Here is a 12630-nt window from a genome sequence, read left to right as displayed (position 1 = left end):
TTGAGACAAGGAATTCATCTCGGCGGCTATGTCATCGGAGTTGTCAACTTGATACAAGCCGACATTCTTCCTTCCACCTAGGTTTCTACCATTTTTAGAAGATATGGACCTATGCATGGAATTTTCACTCATACTTCCATACAATTGCCACACATCATTTTCATGCTTGTCAAGATAAGAACCACCCATAGATGCATCAACCATACCCTTGTGATTATCCGGTAAACTTTTAAAGAAATATTGAACTAATTGCCACTTAGGTATGTCATGATGAGGGCATTTTTTAAGCAGATCATTAAATCTTTCCCATGCCTCATGAAACATTTCCCCATCCCCTTGAGAAAATTCTCTAATTGAAGTTCTCATGGCATTGGTTTTAGAAACCGGATAGTACTTTTTCAAGAACTCTTGTTGCATTTTCACCCAAGAAGTTATCGAAAAAGGCCTAAGATTGTTGAACCAATATTTTGCCTTGTCTTTAAGGGTGAAAGGAAAAAGTTTAAGTCTTAAAACTTCCTCCTGCATGTCCGTGTATTTCACGGTGGAACACACTTCAAGAAACTCATCCAAATGCTTATAAGGTTCTTCACTAGGAAGTCCATGATAGTTTGGAAGCATTTGAATAGTTTGTGGTTTAATTTCATAGTGATGTGCTCTAAATGGAGGCAATTGAATGCGAGTGGGTGCATTATATTCATTAGGCACATAATGGTCTCTTAATGCAATGGGAGGATTCACAATTGGTGGTGCTACACGAATACCTTGATTAGCTTGAACCATGGGAGGTTATGGAGCAAATATTAGCCGAGGCATTCCCAATGGAACTTAGCCTTGTTGTTGTGGGTGAATGAATGGTCTAGGCATACCTAATGGTACTTGAACATTTTCATGATGCACATTAGGGTGGAGGTTGCCTTGCTGGTCTATGTGACCAAGGTCCTCCACATGGTTGTCATTCAAATCCTCCCTGTCATTCAAAATGGAGTGATGAGAACTACCTCTCCCCCTAGGATTACGAACAACCGATTCAAGATGCAAATTAGGAGGGACAAGAGTAGAATTCAATGACCTACGACCATGCATACACTAGCAAAGCAAATAACAAGCAAGTAACAATCACTTCGCCACCGCAACAATTCAATCAAAAAATCTCCGCATACAATGATCCCATGCTCCCATGCTTAAACAACATGCAAAGAAAAGTAAATTGCCTCCACGCGGGCTCACGATTTAACTAGAGCTTGAGTTAAAAAGATCTCATAAAGGGTCCTTAAGCAACTTCAATTCATTTTCAACTTCCAAACTTTGCTATGCTTTGCATTTTTTAGATTTTTAGTCCTTTTTGTGCTTAGCTTAGCTCCTTGCTTTGAATTCTCCTTTGCTTAACCTCCTTGCTCAATTCACCTAGCCAAATAAGAACAAACACAATAAGTAACCAAAAATAAAAATAAAGTAAAGACACGATCAAAAGAGTATTAATCCCTAATTATTTCCAAAACACGGCGTTGCCAATTCAATCCTCGGCAACAACGCCAAAATTTGTCGGTGTCGAGGCGTATTCCTATACGCTAAATTAATGTAGTGAATGTAGGTCCAAGAAAAGCCTTTTTGGGTCAAGTTTAAATTTATAAAAACTACTACTACCACTACTACTAATGTAGCAAGAGTAAGTAGGGATCGTCCCAAGGGATTAGAGGGCTACAAGTAATGGAAACAATGCTTAGGGTTAGTAGGTCGAGTGATCAAAGGTAGGTTGTTTGGTTGATTAAACTATGATTAAGATTAAGCAAACTCAATGTAAAACAAGTAATTAAGGGATAGAGAAAACAAGAGAGAGAGGTCTTGGGACTTAGAGATCACCACTAAGCATCACTTTTCCATACACTCAATTCACAATTAATGAGGGGGAGAACATATGTTGCAACATTAGTGAGTGTGTGTGGTTGTTTTAACAATCATGGATGACTAATTAAGTATATATTGTCTAAACAACACAATGAATAGTACAATACATCAAACTAAGTCATTAATCATTCTTTAAGCTCACAATCCAAACACATTACATAATTAGATAAATATACTACTTGCATTCATAAGTATGGAACATCAAACAACAAGCATAGATTGTCCTCCCATTTAACAACTAAGGTAGTTACACTACATCTAAGCTAATGACATGGAAATTAAACTAATTAGACTAAGGGAGAGGCACAATCCATCAAGAAATGAGTATGAACCATCAAATAAACTACAAGAGCATTCTATTAAGCACTATGTTTTGACAATCTTTAGATCTATCGATCAACACACATAGACATGCATCAACAACATAAGAGATAAAGATAAACAAATGAACATCTATCCTAGCATACATAGACATATGGATAGAATGAAATGATCAATTAGAAGAATTAAACCACACAAATCATTGAATAAACAAGATCTATGTATATAAACATGTCAAAACATGTATTACAACACAAATCGCCTCAAAAATACATAAATCAAGGTAAAGAAAGCATGCTTAGGGCTAACTCTAGCCCCAAGAAGAAGTCTAGCCACTCATGAATGGTGCCCTCCAACCCTCAAGGGATATCTCCATGGTAGAAGTGCTCTCCTTCTTGAGGAAGATGGAAAACCTCTCAAGAATGTGTCTCTAGCCTCCTCTTCTCTTTTCTTCCTCCCTAAGAATTGTCTCTCTCCAAAAAGTATATCTAAGACTATCAAAAACTATTCTAAAACTATTCTATGTAAAAGTGGCTCATATTCCTTATATATGTAGCTCAAATGTCACACCTAACGATCTAGGCTCGTACACAAGGGCTCCTCCAATGATTGCACACTGAGACAACTTTTAATGAATTGGAAATATATTTTTTTCGCATTTGAGAGGGTTCGATCAATCGAACCTGTGCTGTGATCGATCGAACATGGTAGAGATGTATCAAACTTTAGCTGGATTGATCCTCCCATGGCGGCGCCTTTTTGGATAAGGACAGATCTGAGATATTTTGGGGAAAGAGACAAAAGTGGTAGGTAAGGTGGTACAACAGGATAAGATGGAATCTTTTCGATCGATCTAAGAATTGTTGGATCAATCAAACTTTGTGGGATCTTTGGATAAGTACAATAGGGCTTGGATCCATCTTGGAGAGTCTAGATCGATGAACTTTCAATCGATCAAAGTATTCTTGAGATCAATCGAACATGCTAATTTCCACATTTTGCTTCAATCTGCTTCCACTTTGCTCCTTTCTTCCATCCAGCTTGAGTTAGCTTCTTTTAAGCTCTTATTTGGCTGAATTAGCTTATTTTGGGGATAAGCACCTAAAAAGGGCAATAACACAAAATTAGTCTAAAACGGGAAAGTAAGATAAATAAAGTTCCTAGAATACCTAAGTTTGAGGGGTTTAAATGCACACTTTTCAGCGCTCATCACAACTGACCACCATTGTCCTGAAACCTAGGCAACTGCTACTTTTCCTCCATTAGATGACGTTGTAGGAGATCTTGCTGCCTACGTGCCGCTTCTATTTGCTGCTTATTGTTGCATCTGGTTCTAATGTTAACCATTCCGTTAACACAGAAAGACATACATCAGTACGATTTAAATGAACGATAAAAGAATACAATGAATCCTAAACTTAAGCTCTAAACAAGAGAATATGCTATGCGGAAGTCTTATTACAAAATAACCCTAGAGACACTTGAACCTGGAGTGCGCTGATACCAACTGCGATACCCCTCGATTCTAGAGCCATGGGTGATCAAGTCCGAGCATAGATCTGAGGGATACCAAACAACTAATATTTAAACAAATAGGATTATAAAAAGAATTAAGAAATAAATAATAAAGGCTGAAAGAATTTAAATAACAAATGCTCAACATAATAATTAAATAATCCACTAAATCCAAAATCTCCAATATTTGATACAACTCAGGAATCCACCTAGTGGACCCCTAATAAAATCCCAACTGAAAGTAAATAATTTAAATAAAAACCAAAGCTAAACCATGAAGGAAAATTCTACGCAATCAGAAGAGTGAGTGACTGTCTCTGCTCAGCACGAACAAGCTCTAAGCCTGGAACTGACGAACACCTGAAAAATAGGAGTGGGTCAGGCCCATGAGCAAGTTCTACTCTACTACAATCGAAATAGAGACCCGATATGCATGTACATCCTAGACAACTCAACAATAGTTAAATAGTCCATATATGTATAAATACACACTATAGGACGTGTAATGACCCTGTCATTTTCCTTCTTTTCCTTTTTCTCAGAATTTCACGAATATTTTTTGTCCGTTGATCTTTATTTTTCTGAGTTCAGTTTCTCGTCACTTAGTGTCTTCTCGAGTGCTCTGGAATGATTTTTGAGACTCTTTTCTCTGGATTGACAACTTCCTTTGAGGACCGCGTCATTTCCACATTTTCATTTTTTCGATACTATTTACTTTTTGTCCTTTTCACTATTTTGTCTTTTCCCCATTTGTCACTTTGTTGGTATAACCTCACTTTTTGTGTTTAAAGTTGGTTTTTGACTTCACGTATCTTCATTCTAAGTGGTTCCCACGAAATACGTATCTTTACTTTTGCAGAAAAGTACTCTGGTTGCTTCCGGTGTCTATAGGGGCATAGATGCACAGTTTTTCAGAAATCGTTTCTTTTTATGTGGTGTTTTTCATAAATATCTTTTGAAGATATTTTATTTCAGGGGTTTTTAAGAAAATATTTTTGGAAGATATTTTCATTTTGGGCCAGTTGTGCAGTTTTCACTTTTTAGAGGGGCCATTATGTAATTAATGAAAGTTATTGCTAAATACCTTATTTTGAGCCTAGATCCTTGTACGGGATTCGTTTTCACTTTTCGTCAAGTCGTATATCCTTAGAATTCCCTTATGGTTGTTTTTCTTTAGTTTCAGGGTTTTTGGCACCGGTTGCCGCCGAACTTGTTTGGGGCATATCTTTCTGCTCGGGACTCAGTTTTTGACGTCGTTTCTTCCGTTATTCATATTTTCTCATTTTGGTTCTTTTTCATTCACAGAGTTTTTCTGTTTGAGTGCGTCTGCTCAAATTTCACTTTTCCAGACTCGGCGGGGCCCGTTCGGGGCATATTTTGAGTTTTTCTATAAATAGGGGGTCTTTAATTGAAAAATCAGATTTCACTCTCTCTCCCCCCTTTCTTGGCCGGATTCCATGGCAGCCATGGCTGCCTACCTTTCTCTCCTCTTTTGAGCTTCTTCTCCTTAGTGAGACGCCGTAGTGCCTTAGTGTTTTATGTTCATCTTGGTGAGGCCTTCGATTCCATCGATTGGAATCTTGTTTTGGCCATTTCTTGAGTTCGGGTTTAAAGTTAAGTTATGATGTTGATGGGGCTTCCTTGGGGTTCTTGTTCACCATGTTGTCCCCGATAAAACCTCGAAGTATCATCGAATTCGGAGCGGTTTCATTTTGGTGGCTTTTGAGATTTTCATCTCAAATTAAGGTAGGGGGTGTCTTAGGTTTATATTCATGTTGTATTGATGATTTTAGAAGTTTTATAACTTGCATGCATGATTTGGTTTAAGTCCTAGAATTTAATTTAATTAATTTCTATGGTTAAGATTTAATTCTCATGATGATATATAACTTAGAATTAAATTGTGGTAAGCTCGAAAGTTTGGCTTTAATATGTTTGTTAACATATATTAAATTAGAATTATTTGAATAAGAATTGCACTTTTTATTTAATAATTATCTTTGGTGAAAGTTTAATTCTCATGGACGTACCTTACATGAAATTAACTTGTAATATGCTTTTAAATTGAGTCTTGGCATTTTGTTTAACATACTTTAATTTGAAAGCATTTGGATGAGTATGAAAATCTAGAGATTTTAAATTAAAAGGGTTAATTAAAATCTATTTAAAGGTTCCATTGGCTTAATTAAGTTTTTAACTTGATATTGGTATACCTAGGACTTGTGTACTAACATATGTTAATTTGGGACCATTTGATGTTGTTTTAGAAATTAGGGATTTGCTTATCATGATTTAATTAAATTTCATTTTTATTGTTTCAGTGGCCTAATTAAATTTTTGAATTGATATATGTGATGATCAAGTTATGTTGTATAGCATGTGTTAATTAGGAATCATTGATTGGGATTTGAAACTTAAAGAAATTAATTAGGTTATGTAATTAATTTCCATTTCTATTGCATTACTGATTTAATCATGTGTTGACATTGGTTGTATGTTTAAAGCATGATTTTAGACTTGTAATGGATTTATGAGTTATGTTTTTAATGTTGAAATATATTGTTATAGAGTGTAACGAATCGCACACTAAAGATTTAACATGGGATGTTGTTATAGCGTGTAACGAATCGCACTCTGAAGATTCGACATTGTCATCCTATAGTAGTTGTGAATTTAGAGCATGTAATGTGTGGTTTTAACCTACTTGTGCATAGATTATAGTTTCGTGCTTTATATATATTTCGTATATAAGTTGTTAACTTATTTATTTTGGAGTCACTTGGGACATTTGTTACTAAGACATGGCTAGAGTTTGGCTCTAGTACGGGAGGTATGAGTTCTCCCTATTTTATAGTGCGCACTAGGGTGGTATTCCCAGCGGGTTAATGCCCGGAATAACCGTTTAGGTCTTGGCTTTGTCCAAGGCATGATGTCCAAGTATTCCACTATTTGATTTCGCATTCAATTCCAAGTTGCCAACCAATGTTTAATTATGACTTGTGGTTTTGGTTATTGGCGATTTAATATTGTTAAGTACATTCTGCATTATGATTTTTAATGAATCATCGCAGGTTTTTATGTTGTTAAGTACATGTACGCTTTATGATTTTAATGAATCATTGTAAATTTTGATGTTGTTAAGTACATCTATGCTTTATTATTCAAATGTAACTTAGGAATGATCCTATAGATTCATTTGGAACGTAGACGTTAGGTGGCATGACCCACTGTAGTTGTTTCGCATTTTAGATTTCAAGTTGAAAATGAGACTCTATATCTTGTTGCTTTGTGTAACATACACTTATGTTTTCTAGAATTGTATGAATGATGTAATTTATGCTAGAAATGATTTAAGATAGCTTAGGATGCTCCCTGGGTCTCACCATTGACATAGACGTTAGGTGGCATGACCTTTTGAATGGTTTAACCTTAAGGTGATAATTTTGTAAAATGCTAGGTCGATGCATGCTCATTTCCTACTAGTAAACTTGTTTACTCACCTCGAAGTTATTGGGGATATTGTTTCAGGTACAGGAATTAAAGTTGAGATTCTCATTATGCTTGGATGAATTGTAGACTTAAAGGATCCATTCTTGTAAAGGTTGGCTTGAAATACCTTTGGTAGCCTTAATTGTCAAATGTGTATATTTGATTCTAAACTTGTAATGTTTGCCTAAGCACACTTTTTGATTCTCAGTTTATGTATATAATATGAGGCCAAAGGCCAAACTTCATTTGAAGTCTATGATCATTCATAAATGATGTATTTTGCCTTTAATGAGAATATATGAAAAACATGCATTTTAGTAAGTTATTTTGCACCGGAGAGTGCTTTATGTATGAAATTTATCCTGTAGTATTCTTTAGATATGTATGAGGTGTGGCCAAGGGCCAAACACCATTTCGTTTTCATTTATATGCTATGGTGTCATATTTCATCATTTTAAGGCAATTTTATAAAAAATTGAGGTTTGAGAGGTCATATTTTGCATTGAGGTTATTTTGAGGCTGTAGGCCATTGTAGCACATCTAAAATGTCATTTTACGTATGCGTGCATGTTCATATTTCATAAAACACTTAAGTTGCAACATTTGACCTATTTATAGAATGAATTATGGATTTTTATGCATAAATTCGTGCATTGTATAAGTTTCAAGCTTCTCTTTGGTTTAGCATGTAGATCATGTTTGAATGAGGCTAGGAAATGAGTTTAAACTAGTTTCAGATCAAATGGAACACATGCATTGCATTAAGGTTGGACCGAGTGCATTTTTCACATTCTGCAGCAGTTTTTATTTTGATGCAGCAGAGGCGTCGGTCGGCTGATGAGGATCATCGGTCGGCTGACACATCTCGAGAAAGCCATTCCAGTAGCCTTTTCAGGAAAATCATCATTTCGCCCGACCGATGATTAGGGCTCGGTCGACCGATCCTCCCCGGAACCCTTTTCTTCTCAGTTCTCTTGGACAGATTTGTTGTATTGACTTCAGGGGATCATATCTTAGTTGTTTTAAATCTAAATTGGGTTATTCTTGAGTCTAAGTTCAAGAGCTTGAAGTTAGCTTTCCAATGGTACCAACCATTCATCAAAAATCCATATATAGTGAGAGTTATTCTAGTTTTAGTGAGATAGGTTCATGGTATCACCTAAACGGAGAAGGCCACTTTGTTTTAATTTCATATCTTTTCCGTCCGGACTTAGAATCAGGCGATTCTTGAGTCTAACTTTATTCATTTTTTGTTATCTTTCCAATGGTGTGCATGGTGGCACCCATTTTAGTGTGAAATGACCATTTTGCCCTTGGTTCATTTCTTTTGGCTTATTTGAGTTCGATGGCTTCATGGGGAATCATTTTGGTGCCTTAAGGATGACGTATATCTCTGGAGGTCACTTTTCTTCTTTTGCTTCCGCATTTGGGACCCGTTATTAGGTTATTCCTTCAGTTTATCACTGACGCATTGGGTTAAAAAACTTGGGCCATCATAGGACGCTCAGTAGACCATAGGTTTGTCTCAACCTGAATAGAAGGTAACGTGCAAATCGCACATAAGTGGGCATGTATACCTAGACCTACCAGGGGACCAGGTGTCTACTATGTCTAGTTATCCATCCTAGGCAATATACACGCCCTAACCAAGATCCTGAGACTCAAGCTCATATCATGGTACTATAATCATATATTTAAAATCAATCCAAACCAAAATAATGTCATTCAACTATTTATTGACCTAATGTGAATATAAGTAGGATTTAACTTTTAAAGTTAATCCGTTCCCTTATTATAGAGTAGGTAGGACTTAGCGTTATGAGCTAATCTATCCTTAATATGCCACCGTCCCATACCGGTGCATATAATCTATAAATCCAACAATTGATAATACAGATAATAAATGTAAACATCAATTGATCCATAATAAGCATAATAAAATTATGTAAATTAACATGTTTATTTGATACTACTCTACAAAATCCAATAATTAATAATATAGATGATATATGTAAACATCAATTAATCCATAATAAGGATAATTGAACTATATAAATTAACATGCTTATTTTCTACCACTGAGACATGATTAAAACCATATCAAACACTACCCAATTTCTTATACAGAGGTAAGCAAATTGAATTGTCCACAACAAAAATCAATATGAAAATTTAATTAAGAATTTCATATTGGTCCAGATATTAATTCCTTGTGGCTTACTACGCATTATCATTCCTGATGAGCGCTGAAAAGTGCGTATTTAAACCCCTTAAGCTTAGGCATTCTAGTACCTTTATCTATCTTACTTTACCGTTTTAGATTGATTTCGTGCTATTTTCATTTTCAGGCACTTATCCTAAAAATAAGCTAACTCAGCCAAATAAGAGATGAAATGAATCAATTCTGGGATGAATCAAAGAAATGAGCCAAGTGGAAGCAAAAAGGTGGAATTCAACATCTTCGATTGATCTCAGATCAAAGTTCGATCGATCTAACAAGATCGATCTCAGCACTTCAAGATGGATCTGAGCTATGATGACATTTTTAGAGATCTCAAAAGTTCGATCGATCTAACATCATTCTTCGATCGATCGAACTACCTTGTCCTTATCCAAATGATTGATCTTATCTAGTTGTACCACCTTACCAACCACTTTTGTCCTTTTCCCAAAAATATCTTCAAAATATCTCAGATTTGTTTTTATCCAAAAAGGCGCCGCCATTGAGGATCGATCCAACTTCAGTTCGATAGATCTCATCTATATTCGATCGATCCAAGTCCAAGGTTCGATCGATCGCACTTCTTCTAGTGCAAAAAAGTTAAATTTCCAGCTCATTAAAAGCTGTCTTTATCCAATCATTGGGGAATATTTCGTGCACGACCCCAGCTCATTTTGTGTGTCACTTGACCTACCTATATATAGAATATGATACACTTTTTGAGGAGAAGAAGCATATGAGATCCATCTATCACAAGAGAGGCTATTCTTAGGGAGGAAGAAAGGAGGAGAAGGCTAGAGACACAAGCTTGGGAGCTCTTCACCAACCAAGGAGTAGCTTTATTCCATGGAGTTTGCCCTTGAGGGTTGGAGAAGCATTACCATGAGTGGCTAGACATCCTCTTGGGGCTAGAGTTAGCCCCAAGCATACTTTCTACATCTTGATTTTGTGTATTATTGAGGGATTAGTGTTGTAATACATGTTTTGGCACTTATATATATATAAATCTTGTTTATTCAATGATTTATGTGGTTTAATGCTTCCAATTGATCATTTCATTCTACCCATATGTATATGTATGCTAGAATAGATGTTCATGTGTTTGTCTCTATTTCTTATGTTATTGATGCATGTCTATATGTATTAATGCCATAGATCTAGAGATTGTCAAAATATAGTGCTTAATGGAATGCTCTTGTAATTTTCTTGATAATTCATGCTCATTCTTTGATGGATTGTGCCTTTCCCTTAGTTTAATTAGTTTAATTTCATGTCATTAGCTTAATTGTAGTGTAGTGGTAGTATAGTTGTTAGATGGGAGGACAATCTATGCTTGTTGTTTGATGTTCCATACTTTTGAATGCAAGTAGCATATGTCTCTAACCTTGTGGTGTATTTGGATTGTGAGCTTAATGAAAGGATTAATGACTTGCTAGATATATTGTGTTTTTCACATGCTACTTAGACAATATATACTTATTTGTTAGATATATTGTGCTTTTCACATGTTATTTAGACAATATATACTTGATTGGTCATCCTTGCTAATTGAATCAACCAAACACACACACACACATCAATATTGCAACACACATTTCCCTCGTTAGTCACTTGTTAAGGGTGTAGAAAAGTATTGTTTGGTGGTGACCTCTAAACCCCAAGATCTCTCTCTCTTACTTACTCTTTATTGCATTCAATTATTTAGTTTAATTGGCACTCTAGTTCAACCAACCAACCAATTATTTGTTTGATCACTCGACCTACTAACCATAATAGTGATTCCACAACCAAATTCGACAACTCAATCCCTTGGGACGATCCTTACTTGCCCTTACTATATTTTTAGTGAAGGTAGTAGTGGCTTTTATAAATGTAAAACTTGGCCCTCGCCTTAATGCACACTCTTAAACTTATAGTAGGACGTCGAACACCATACCAGTTTTTGGCGCCGTTGCCGGGGATTAGGCAACGTCGTATTTGTGGAATTCATTAGGAATTAGTACTCTTTTGATCGTGTCTTTACTTTGTTTTTATTTTTCTTTTGATTACTTATTTTGTTTGTTCATCTTTGGAAAGGTGCATTGAGCTCAGAGGCATGCAAAGGAGCTACCAAGCAAAGCGGAGCTAAGCCAGCAAGGAAAAAGGCTAAAAATTAAAAAAAATTGCTAAGCTAAGCTATAAATTTGGAGTTGAAGTGCTAAAGGATCTTTGTGAGACTTTCTTTACTCAATCCCTTAGTTAAATCGTCGTCCCGCGTGGAGGCTTGTTTTTAAATTCTTAGATAAATCGTGAGCCCGCGTGGAGGCATTCTTAATTGTTCTTTGCATCATTGTTGTTAAAGCATAGGAGTATGGGTTAAGTGTTTGTGGAGGAAGTTTCATTGAATTGTTGTGAAGTCGAAGTATTTGTTCATTCATTGTGTTTGTGTGTTTTACATTGTGCATGTATAGTCTTAGATCACTAAGACCAACTCTTGTCCCTCTTGATTTGCATCTTGAATCCGTAGTTAGAAATCCTAGGGGAAGAGGAAGTTCTAGTTCTACCCAATCCATTACATCAATGGAAGGCCATAATGAAGAGCATGTAGAGGACCTTGGTCACATAGACTAACAAGGTATCCTCCATCCAAATGTGCATCATGAGAACATTAAAATACCATTAGACATGCCTAGGCCATTCATTCATCAACCACAACAACAACAAGGCCAAGTTCCATTGGGAATGCCAAGGCCAATGTATGTTCCACAACCTCCCATCATTCAAGGAAATCAAAATCAAGGTGTCCATGTTGCACCTCAAATTGCTAATCCTCCACTTGCTTTAAGAGATCACTATGTACCTAATGAATATAATGCACCGACATGCATTCAATTGCCACCATTTAGAGCACATCACTATGAAATTAAGCCATAAGCCATTCAAATGCTTCCTAACTATCATGGACTTCCAAGTGAAGAACCTTACAAGCATTTGGATGAGTTTTTAGAAGTATGTTCCACCATAAAATATACGGACATGCCGAAAGAGGTCTTAAGACTTAAAAATTTTCCATTCACCTTAAAGGACAAGGCAAAATATTTATTTAATAATCTTAGGCCTTTTTCAATCACTTCTTGGGCAGAAATGCTACAAGAGTTCTTGAAGAAGTACTATCCAGTTTCTAAGACCAATGCCATGGG

The 12630-nt window shown here is 36.0% G+C and overlaps 1 pseudogene; it reads left to right on the top strand.

Annotated features, from left to right (window-relative positions):
* Nucleotides 1-262: 262 nt before the first annotated feature.
* LOC132297735 (small nucleolar RNA R71) lies at nucleotides 263-361 on the top strand (annotated as a pseudogene).
* Nucleotides 362-12630: the final 12269 nt, after the last annotated feature.

This window comes from Cornus florida, unplaced genomic scaffold (genome assembly GCF_030987335.1).
Source record: "Cornus florida cultivar Cherokee Brave unplaced genomic scaffold, ASM3098733v1 CherokeeBrave_3.0.0_Hap2_Chr02, whole genome shotgun sequence".
In the NCBI taxonomy this organism is placed as follows: Eukaryota; Viridiplantae; Streptophyta; class Magnoliopsida; order Cornales; family Cornaceae; genus Cornus; species Cornus florida.
This window is presented reverse-complemented; position numbering and strand designations above follow the sequence as displayed.